Below are 12,410 nucleotides of genomic sequence, written 5' to 3'. Positions count from 1 at the left end.
GCAAACAACCCAAAGGTCCATCAACTGATGAATGAAAAAATAAAAAGTTATATATATATATATATATATATATATATATATATATATACACATACACACACACACAATGGAATATTATTTAGCCATAAAATGGAATGAAGTATATGCTACAATGTGGGTGAACCTTGAAAACATGCTAGATGAAAGAAGCCAATCACAAAAGACCACATATTATATGATCCCATTTATATAAAATGCCAAGTACAGGCAAATCTAGAGAGACAGAAAGTAGTTTGGTGGTTGCCTAAGGCTGGGGAGTTTGGAAGAAATGGAAAGTGACTGCTAATGGGTATAAGGATTCATTTTGGGGTGATGAAAATGTTCTATAATTGACTGTGAGGATGGCTGCACATCTCTGTGAATATACTAAAAAAACAGTGAGTCGTACACTTTAAATGGATGAATTTTTTATATGGTATGCAAATTATATCTCAATAAGCTGTCTAAACAAAGGAGTAAACAGGAAAAAAAGTATAGTAGCTCTCTAAGACCAAAAAAGTCCGACAGAAATTCAGTATCAGGCTTTTAATATTAAATTGTAACCTACCTGCTATAGACTGTACTAATGGACTATATTTATGCTGTGGTCATTAAACCATTAACCTAAACATTTCTTTTTTGCACCTATTCTTTCTCATTTCCCAATGCTTTATGATTTCTATTTTTACCCTCTCTCCACTATGTCACCTTTTCTCTAGAGTCTTTGCTAGAGAGAGAGAAAAAGAGTGCCAAAAGTACTAAGACCAATATTGTCCACTACATTCCTATTTCTTATCATTTTTAGCTCAATATATCCTTTCAGCTCTTCAGAAAAGTAGACTGTGGTGACGAGTTAAAAGATTCCACTCATTACTTCCACACTATACCAATAGGAAGAAACTTTCAAGGAAAGCAATTATAGCTTAGAAAATAAGAAGGTCAATTAGAGGAAACAAAAGTGCTATAATCTAAATAGAAAAAAAAAAAATTAACACTTAACCTAGAAATGTACTGCAGGACTAGAGAGAAACTTCTTTTACATATACCAGAAAGGAGCCTCTCTTCAAAACATACTGCCAAATGCTGGATGATTGGCTGATCAGTATCAGCCAGGTCTGATTACATTGGTAAATCCCCATTATGGCTGGCACTGTGCCATGCATTTGGCAGAGTATAGACTGCATATTCACCAAAGCAGAGACGAAACAAAATGCTAAGTACACAGGACTGTTTGTGTTGCATGAACTGATCAGTTACGTGCTAGCCACAAAGTGTCCTTCTCTCACCTCCACATCATGAATCAGTTTCAGAATATCCAAATTTACCTTTAGGATGAGCCTGAATGACCAATCACTCTTTGAATCTAATTATAAATCCAAAAAGATAAGATTAGTTCAAGACTAAATTCAGTGTTCTGAGGCCATTTGATTCAGGAAAACCCCCCAAAGACTGGAACCCCGTGAGGCAGAGGGAGGGAGGCTAGTTTTGTAAATTCTATGAGCCAACTTAACTCCCAAGGATTCTCCAGTTACTTAAAGAGCAAAAACAGTCTCCTAGAATAAACAGTTATGGAATGAAGAGGATATAAAAATCAAGCCACAAAGTAATCTCTGATTATATGACAAAACACTCCAGTACCTTTTAAAAAATATTAGCGGAGGAATTTGAAATAATCAGAATTAAAAGCGTTTTTCAAACAAAACAAAAACGAGAATGAATTAAAAGGGTTAAAACTAGATAGACTGTTTCAGGTAGTGGATATCTGGTGATATTTAATCAGGTAATAGGCACTTGATAACTATTTGTCAAATGAAGGAATAATCATTTGGGATCAGGACAAGTAAAGGAGTAACAGAGAAGAGGCAATCTAAAAATAGAGTCCTGAATGACATGGGGGAAGATGCTAACAATAGGTGAATGGGTAAAGAATATATGAATATTCTTTGCATTATTTCTACTTTTGTAACTTTTTATAAATTTGAAATTATTTCCAAATTCAAGTTTAAAAAAATGTGCTGGAGCCCAGAATCTAAAGATCTGAATTTCAGGCCCAACTCTACAACTGACTAGATATGCAAACCTGAGGAAGTCACTTAACTTTACTGAAGCTCTGTTTCCACGCTGTCACATAGAGCTACTCTATGTACCTCATAATGTAGAAATGAGGATCAAAGGATACAATGCATGTGAAAGATCTTTGTTAAATCTAAAGTATTACACAAATGTGAGGTAGTACTAGTATCAGAAGTAAGAAAAGGTAATGGGAAAAGCAATAGGTATTGAAAGACTAGTAATAATAATACTAACAATGATGACAATGATGATGACAGCTAACATTTACTGGGCCCTTACAGTATGTCAGGCATATTCTAAGGCTAAGCACTTTACATGTATTTTCTCATTTAATCCTCACACCCCTGTGAGGCAGGTGGTATTATCTTCAGTTTAGAGATAAAGAAACTGAAAAACAGAAAGGCTGAATAACTTTGCTGAGGTCAAAGAGCTAATTAGGGGAGTTTAAAGCAAACCGAGAACACCTGTCTCGGAGCTCATGCTGTTGTGGTCTAATGCTTCTACTCAAGGGAAGGGAACACATTTTACTTCTCTAAATATAATTCCATTTCTTTCCATTTAGAGTTTTGTAAAATAGGGTATACTACATATGTGAGTGATCTCATATCACAAATATACAGAATACTAGAGGTTTCTTAATGACAGACCATTATCCTTTGTCAACATATTGCAAATTTTTCCAGTTTGTCATTATTCTCATGACTTAGTTGTTTGCTATAAAGAAGTTATAACTTTTTGTACAGTCCAACTTATCAATCTTTTCCTTTTTATGGCTTCTGAATTTTTTTTAATTGAGTAAACAATAGGTTACAATCTTGTGAAATTTCAGTTGTACATTAATGGTTGTCAGTCATGTTACAGGTGCACCACTTCACCCTTTGTGCCCACCCCCCACCCCACCTTTCCCCTGGTATCCACTAAACTGTTCTTAGTCCATAATTTTAAATTCCTCACATGAGTGGAGTCATACACAGATTATCCTTCTCTCGCTGGCTTATTTCACTTAACATAATTCCCTCAAGGTCCATCCATGTTATTGCAAATGGAATGATTTTGTTCTGTTTTGCAGCTGAGTAGTATTCCATTGTATATATGTACCACATCTTCTTTATCCATTCGTCTGTTGCTGGGCACTTACGTTGCTTCCATGTCTTGGCTATTGTAAATAATGCTGCAATGAACATTGGGGTGCATAGGACTTTTGGGATTGCTGACTTCAACCTCTTTGGATAAATACCCAGTAGTGGGATGGCTGGATCGTATGGTAGTTCTATTTTTAATTTTTTGAGGAATCTCCATACTGTTTTCCAAGTGGCTGTACCAGTTTGCATTCCCACCAGCAGTGTATGAGGGTTCCTTTTTCTCCACAATCTCTCCAACATTTGTTACTAGTAGTTTTAGATATTTCTGTCATTCTAACGGGTGTAAGGTGATATCTTAGTGTAGTTTTGATTTGCATTTCCCTGATGATCAGCGATGATGAGCATCTTTTCATGTGCCTATTGGCCATCAGTATATCTTCTTTGGAGAAATGTTTGTTCATGTCTCTAGCCCATTTCTTGATTGGGTTGTTTGATGTTTTGTTGTTGAGTTGCGAGAGTTCTTTATATATTATGGATATTAAGCCTTTGTCAGATATATGACTTGCAAATATTTTTTCCCAGTTAGTGGGTTTTTTTTTGTTTCAATCCTGTTTTCATTTGCCTTGAAGAAGCTCTTTAGTCTGATGAAGTCCCATTTGTTTATTCTTTCGATTGTTTCCCTTCTCTGAGAAGGCATGGTGTCCGAAAAGATCCTTTTAATACTGATCTCAAAGAGTGTACTGCCTACGTTTTCTTCCAGAAGCCTTATGGTTTCAGGTCTCACCTTTAGGTCTTTGATCCATTTTGAGTTTATTTTGGTGAATGGTGAAAAAGAATGGTCAATTTTCATTGTTTTAGATGTGGCTGTCCCATTTTCCCAGCACCATTTGTTGAAAAGACTTTCTTTTCTCCATTGTATGCCCTCAGCTCCTTTGTCAAAGATAAGCTGTCCATAGATGTGTGGTTTTATTTCTGGGCTTTCAATTCTGTTCCATTGATGTGTGCACCTGTTTTTGTACCAGTACCATGCTGTTTTGCTTACTGTAGCTTTGTAGTATGTTTTGAAGTCAGGGATTGTGATGCCTCCCGTTTTGTTCTTTTTTCTCAGAACTGCTTTAGAAATTCGGGGTCTTTTGTTGCCCCATATGAATTTTAGGATTCTTTGTTCTAATTCTGTAAAGAATGTCATTGGGATTCTGATTGGGATGGCCTTGAATCTGTAGATTGCTTTAGGTAGAATGGACATTTTAACTATGTTTATTCTTCCAATCCATGTACATGGAATGTCTTTCCATCTCCTTATGTTGTCATCCAATTCTCTCAGAAAGGCCCTGTAATTTTCATTATAGAGGTCCTTCACTTCCTTAGTTAAATTTACCCCAAGGTATTTTATTCTTTTTGTTGTGATTGTGAATGGTATTGTGTTCTTGAGTTCTTTTTCTGTTGGTTCATTACTGGAGTATAGAAATGCTACTGATTTATGCAAATTGATTCTATACCCTGCAACTTTGCTGTAATTGTTGATTACTTCTAACAGTTTTCCAATGGATTCTTTGGGGTTTTCTATATATAAGATCATCTCGTCTGCAAACAGTGAGAGTTTCACTTCTTCCCTCCCTATTTGGATTCCTTTTATTCCTTTTTCTTGCTTGATTGCTCCGGCCAGGACCTCCAGTACTATGTTAAATAAGAGTGATGATAGAGGGCATCCTTGCCTCGTTCCTGTTTTCAGGGGGATGGCGTTCAGTTTTTGCCCATTGAGTATGATGTTGGCTATGGGTTTGTCATATATGGCCTTTAATATGTTGAGGTAGTTTCCTTCTATGTCCATTTTGTTCAGAGTTTTTATCATAAATGGCTGTTGGATCTTGTCAAATGCCTTCTCTGCATCTATTGAGATGATCATGTGGTTTTTATTCCTCAGTTTGTTGACGTGGTGTATCACGTTGATTGATTTGCGGATGTTGAACCATCCCTGTGTCCCTGGTATGAATCCCACCTGATCATGATGTATGATTCTTTTGATGAATTGCTGAATTCTGGTTGCCAAAATTTTGTTGAGAATTTTTGCATCTATGTTCATCAGTGATATTGGCCTGTAGTTCTCTTTTTTCGTGGTGTCCTTGTCAGGTTTTGGTATCAGCGTGATGTTGGCCTCGTACAATGTGTTAGGAAGTGTTCCATCTTCCCTAATTTTTTGGAATAGCTTGAAAAGGATAGGTATTAAATCCTCTCTGAAAGTTTGGTAGAATTCCCCAGGAAAGCCATCTGGTCCTGGGGTTTTATTCTTTGGGATGTTTTTGATTGCTGTTTCAGTCTCTTTCCTTGTGATTGGTCTGTTCAAATTATCTGCCTCTTCTTGAGTGAGCTTTGGGAGATTGTAGGAGTCCAAGAATTTATCCATTTCCTCTAGGTTATCCATTCTGTTGGCATATAGTTTTTTGTAGTATTCTCTTATAATCTGTTGTATTTCTGCAGAGTCTGTTGTTATTTCTCCTCTTTCATTTCTGATTTTGTTTATTTGAGCTTTCTCCCTTTTTTTCTTTGTAAGTCTGGCTAGTGGTTTGTCAATTTTATTTATCTTCTCAAAAAACCAGCTCTTTGTCTCATTGATCCTTTCTACTGCTTTTTTCGTTTCAATAGTATTTATTTCTGCTCTGATTTTTATTATTTCTCTCCTTCTGCTGACTTTGGGCTTCATTTGTTCTTTTTTCTCTAGTTCAGTTAGGTGTGCTTTAAGGTTGCTTATTTGGGACTGGCTTCTGAATTTTTAAAAAATTTTAGATTAGAAAGCTCAATCTACTTCAAGATTACTTTCTAAAATTCACCCACATTTCCTTCTAATAAGTTTCTAATTTCTTTTCTAAAAAAACTGTTTAAGAGGCCGGCCCCATGGCATAACGGTTGGGTTCACTGCTCTCGGCTTCGGTGTCCCAGGTTTGCAGGTTTAGATCCTGGGTGCAGGCCTACATCACTCATCAGCCATGCTGTGGCAGCAACCCACATACAAAATAGAGAAGGACTGACACAGATGGCAGCTCAGGGCAGATCTTCCTCAGCAAAAACAAAAAACAACTGTTTGAAATCCTGGGCATTTGTGGAATTTATCTGATATTAACACTGATCAAGCTTTCCCCCCACCCTAAATGGGTATCCAATTACGTACCCCATCAATCTGAAATGCTACCTTTAGTACTCATTTGGGTTTAGAGTCTCTTTTCTACTCAATTATCTGTTATCTATTCCTGTACCAAGAGTCACATTATTTGGACTACGAGAGCTCTTTAATACATTTTAAATCTGTTAGACCTACTCACACTCATAACTCATCTTTTCAGCTTTTCCTGGCAATTCTCAAAAATTATTTTTCCAGAAGAACTTCTGATTACTTTGTCAAGTTCCAAATGAGAATTTGGCTGTTACTCTGATTGGAAATATACTGAATTTATAGACTAATTTTGGAAAAAATTTTACCTTTGTAATACTGAATCTTCCAATCCAACAATGAAGTGTGTCTTCTGATTTTTCTTCTTCTCATGCCCATCAGAGTACAGTTTTAAAGTTTTCTTAAAATAGAGCTGGCAGATTTCTTGTTTTCTTCCTAGGTATTTCATCTTTTTTCTGAGGAAGATTAGCCCTGAGCTAACATCTGCCACAAATTGCTCTTTCTGCTGAGGAAGATCAGTCCTGGGCTAACATCTGTGCCCATCTTTCTCTGTTTTATATGTGGGACGCCTGCCACAGCATGGCTTGATGAGTGGTGCGAAGGTCTGTGCCCAGGATCAGAACCAGTGAACCCCGGGCCGCCAAAGCGGAGCACACAAACTTAACTGCTGAGCCACCAGACAGGCCTCAGCATTTAATCCTTTTTGATGCTATAGTGAATGGGATCTTTTCTTCCATTATATTTTCTAAAAGCTATTGCTTCTAAGGGCATTCAAGAAATATTTGTTGAATATATTAAACAGAGAAACTAATGATTTTTAACATAAGTTCTATAACCAACAACCTAAGCTCTACTATAGTTTCTAATTCTTCTTCAGTTAATTTTCTTGAGTTTTACACTATACAATCGTGATTATTTTCCCTCCTCTCCAATATTCATGCATTTTATTTCATTCTATTTGTCTATTTGATTGATTTCCAGAATACTGTTATGTAATAATAGCAACAGTGGATTTACTTATCTTGTCTCTATTTACTATGGAAATATACTAGCGTTTCGTCATCAAGCATGATTAATGGCTTTTGACTTGAAACCAATAATTCTGGAAGAAACTGAGAATGTTATCAAAGAACTACTTTCCCCAAAAGTGCCAGGCACAAATGGTTTCACAGTTGAATTTCAAAAAGGGTTCGTTACAGGAATGTAAGCATGACTGTGTTATATTTCTCTTTTAAACTTGATTCCACTTGCTAATGTTTTATTTAGGATTTCAGTATAACAACTATTAATAAACCTGATCTGTAAATTCTGTATTTTGTCAAATCTAAGGTCAGTATAGTGTTGGCTTTATATAACAAATTTGGAAACTCCCTTTTTTTCCCTCTATGCTCAGGAACAATTTACATGTTTTTGTTATTTGTTTGGTGTTTAAGTAATTGAGTGATTTTATTTCTTATTTTTGATCTTTTTATTACTAAAATTTTTTAAAGAAAGAAAAACAGGAAGATCAGTATAATAAACACAACTTTTACCTAAATTCAATAACATTATTTTTCCATATATGCTTCTTTTTTGTTGTTCAAGTATTTTAAGGTAAAAAATAATCATATTTTACCCCTCAATACTTTAATATGTATCTCTAAAAAAACAAATAGACATTTTCCTACATAATCATAATACCATTGTTAGACATAATAAAATTAACAATAATTTTAAAATATCACCTAATATCTTGACCATATTCAATTTTCCTAATTATTCCCCAAATGTCTATTATATTTTGTTGTGTATGTCTCAAGTTGTTTACATCTATATGAATCTCCCAACCCGACCCCAGCCTTTTCATCTTCATGACAGACACCAGGACAGTTTTTCTATAAAAAGTCCTACATTCTAGATTTATCTTGAAATGTCCTACTTTTGTTTTTCTTTTTTTTTTTTTGAGGAAGACTGGCCCTGAACTAACATCTGTGTCCATCTTCCTCTACTTTATATGTGGGATGCCTGCCATAGCATGGCTTGATAAGCGGTGCCATGTCCGCACCCGGGATCCAAACCGGCAAACCCCGGGCCATCAAAGCGGAATGTGTGAACTTAACCGCTGCACCACCGGGCTGGCCCCTGAAATGTCCTACATTTAATACTTATCCTCCCTGTAGTATTCTTTATCTTCATCTCTCCCCTGCATTTCCTATAAAGTAAAAGATCTCAAAGCTTTAATAAGTTCAAGTTAAACATTTCTTTTTTTTTTTTTTTGGAAGATTAGCTCTGAGCTAACTACTGCAAATCCTCCTCTTTTTGCTGAGGAAGACTGGCCCTGAGCTAACATCCATGCCCACCTTCCTCCACTTTATACATGGGACGCCTACCACAGCATGGCTTTTGCCAAGTGGTGCCATGGCCGCACCTGGGATCCAAACCAGCGAACTCCAGGCCACTGAGAAGCTGAATGTGCGAACTTAACTGCTGTGCCACTGGGCTGGTCCCCAAGTTAAACATTTTTAGCAAGAATATTTCATAAGTGAGGCAATATACATCAATTTTTTTTTTTTTTGCTGAGGAAGAGTCGCCCTGACCTAACATCCGTTGCCAATCTTCCTCTATTTTGTATGAGGGTCACTGCCACAGCACGGCCACCAACAAGTGGTGTGGGTCCATGCCCAGGAACTGAAGCTGGTCAGCCAAAGTGGAGTGCACCAGACTGAACCACTAGGGCTTGGGGCCAGCCCCTGTACTTCAATTTTTTTAACAGCTTGAGATAGAATTCACGTGCCATTCAATTCATTCAAAATGTACTATTCAATGGTTTCTAGTATATTTACAGGTATGTGTAACTAATACCATAGAGGTTTTAGAATATCTTCATCACCTCAAAAAAAAAACCCCAAAAAACCCATTTAGTGATTGTGTGCCCCCCATGCCTCCATCCTCCTGGGCCTAAACAACCACTAATCTACTTTTATCCCTATGGATGTGCCTATTCCAGACATTTCATATAAACAGAATGATTTAATATGTGGTCTTTTGTAACTGCCTTCTTTCACTTAGCATAATGTTTTCAGGGTTCCTCCAAGTTGAAGAATGTTTCAGCACTTCACTCCCTTTTATAGATAAATAATATTCTACTGTATGGATATACCACATTTTGTTTATCCATTTATCAATTGAAGGAAATTTGGGTTGTTTCTACTTTTCATTATGAAGAATAATACTATTCTATTACCCTGTAATAATACTATTTTTATAACGATAGTAATACTATTATGAACAATGCTGCTATAAACTTTCAGGTACAACTACTTGTTTGAACACTTGTTTTCAATTATTTTGTGTACATATTTAGGAGTGGAACTGCTGGGGCATACGGTAACTCTACATTTAACCACGTGAAGAACTGCCAGGCTAGTTTCCAAAGTGGCTGCACCATTCTACATTTCCACCAGCAGTATATGAAGATTCGAATTTTGTCATATCCTCACTAACACTTGTTATCTGTCTTTTTGATTACAGCCACTATTAGATGTGAAAAAGTACCTCATGATGGTTTTGGTTTGCAATTCCCTAATAACTAATGTTGAGCATCTTTTCATGTGCTTATTGCCTATTTATAAATATTCTTTGAAGAAATGACTACTCAGATCCTTTGCTCATTTTAAAAATTGGGTTGCCTTTTATTATTGAGTTTTAAGAGTTTTTTGTAAGTTCTAGATCTAAGTTCCTTATCAAGTATATAATTTGCAAATATATTTCTCCCATTTTGTGGGTTGTTGTCACTTTTTTTTTTTTTAAGATTTTTTATTTTTTCTTTTTCTCCCCAAAGACCCCTGGTACATAGTTGTCTATTTTTAACTGAGCCCTTCTAGTTGTGGCATGTGGGATGCCATCTCAGCATGGCTTGATGAGTGGTGCCATGTCCGTGCCCAGGATCCGAACCGGCAAAACCCTGGGGTGCTGAAGCGGAGCCCTCGAACTTAACCACTCAGCCACAGGGCCAGTCCCTCACTTTCTTGATAATGTCCTTTGGAACACAAAAATTTTTAACTTTGACTAAGTTCAATTTATCTATTTTTTCTTCTATTACTCATGCTTTTGGTATCATATCTATGAATCCATTGCCAAATCCAGGTAATGAAGATTTATCCCAGGGGTGGCCCCATGGCCCAGCGGTTAAGTTCACGCACTCCGCTTCAGCAGCCCAGGGTTTCGCTGGTTCAGATCCTGAGCATGGACATGGCACCACTCGTCAGGCCACGCTGAGGTGGCGTCCCACATGCCACAACTAGAAGGACCTACAACTAAAAATATATACAACTGTGTACTGGGGGGATTTGGGGAGCAAAAGCCGGAAAAAAAAGATTGGCAATAGTTGTTAGCTCAGGTGCCAATCTTAAAAAAAAAAAAAAAGATTTATCCCTACGTTTTCTTCTAAGAGTTGTATAGTTTTAGCTCTTACATTTAGGTCTTTGATCCATATTGAGTTAATTTTTGTGTATGGTATGAGTTAGAAGTCCAGATTCATTCTTTTGTATTTAAATATCATGTTGTCCAAGTACCATTTGGTAAAGACTCTTCTTTCCCTAGTGAATGGTCTTGGTTCTCCTGTTGAAAAACAGTTGACTGCAGATCTGTGAGTTTACTTCTGGGCTCTCAAATCTATTCCATAAATGTATATGTTTATCATTATGCCAGTACCACACTATCTTGATTACTGCTGCTTTGTAGTAAGTTTTGAAATAGGGAAGTGTGAGTTCTCTTAACTTTGTTCTTCTTTCAAGGTTATTTGGGCTATTCTGGTTCCCTTACAATTCCATATGAGTTTTAGAGTCAGCTTGTCTATTACTTAAAAAAAAATGCCGGCTGGAATTCTGATATGAATTGTGTTGAATCTGTAAATCAATTTGGGGAGTATGGCCTGTGACTGTGATTTATAATAAGAAACCTATTTGGTCTTCACCCCCGTTTCTGGTACAAAGCTGTTGAAATTTCCTAAGAGAGCAAAAGTGTCCTTTGCTATATTAATGAGGTGACTTTTGGAAAGCACCAAAGGATGGGTTGGTTGCCAGGGGAACCAACCATGTGATTAGAGGGTTGGAACTTTCAGTCCCACCCCCCTGACCTCTGGGGAAGGGAGAGGGGCTAGAGATTGAATCAATCACCCATGGCCAATGGTTTAATCAAGTATGCTTGTATGATGAAGCCTCAATAAAAGAACAAGGTTCAGAGAGTTTCTGGGTTGGCAAACACCTGGACATTTAGGAGAGTGGCGTGCTGGGAGACAGCATGGAAGATCCACAGCCCCTTCCTGCATACCCTGCCCTATGCGTCTCTTCCATGTGACCATTCCTGAGTTGTATCCTTTTATAATAAACAGGTAATCTAATAAGCAAACTGGTCTCCTGAGTTCTATAAGCCACTGTAGCAAATGAATCAAACCTGAGGAGGGGCTTGTGGGAACCTGTGATTTAAAGCCAGTTGGTCAGAAGCACGGACAACAACCTGGATTTCTGACTGGCATCTGAAGCAGGGCAGTCTTGTGGGACTCAGCCTTTAACCTGTGAAAGCTGATGTTATCTCCAGTTGTGAGTGTTAGAACTGAGTTAAATTTGTGGGACACCTGATTACAGGAGAATTGAGTTAACTGCCTGGTGGTATTGGACAAAAACACAAAACGGACAAGAGTAAGTCTTCTGATCCAGAAATATAGGATGTTTTTCCCTTTATTTAGGTCTTCTTTAATTTCTTTCAATAGTGTTTTATAGTTTTCACAACATAAATTTTGTCCTTTTGTTAAATGTATTCCTAAATGTTTTATTCTCTTTGATACTATGATAAATGGAATGTTTTTCCTTAATTTCATCTTTGAATCGTTCATTGCTAATGTAGAGAAATAGAAGTTCAGTCATATGCTGCATAACAACATTTCAGTCAACACTGGACTGCATATACTATGGGGGCCCCATAAGGTTAAGCACCATACAGCCCAGGCGTGTAGTAGGCTATACATCTAGGTTTGTCTAAGTAGATTCTATGATGTTTGCACAACTACAAAATTGCCTAATGAGGCATTTCTC

The 12,410-nt window shown here is 37.0% G+C and overlaps 1 protein-coding gene across 3 annotated transcripts in view; it reads right to left on the bottom strand.

The window, feature by feature from the left end:
- The window catches only part of UBR1 (ubiquitin protein ligase E3 component n-recognin 1), a 166,349-nt gene that overhangs the window by 86,040 nt on the left and 67,899 nt on the right, over positions 1–12,410 (bottom strand). The window lies entirely within an intron of this gene.

The sequence above is a fragment of the Equus caballus genome, chromosome 1 (genome assembly GCF_041296265.1).
Source record: "Equus caballus isolate H_3958 breed thoroughbred chromosome 1, TB-T2T, whole genome shotgun sequence".
NCBI lineage: Eukaryota > Metazoa > Chordata > Mammalia > Perissodactyla > Equidae > Equus > Equus caballus.
The sequence above is the reverse complement of the archived record's forward strand: the minus strand, read 5'-3'. Positions and strand labels throughout refer to the sequence as shown.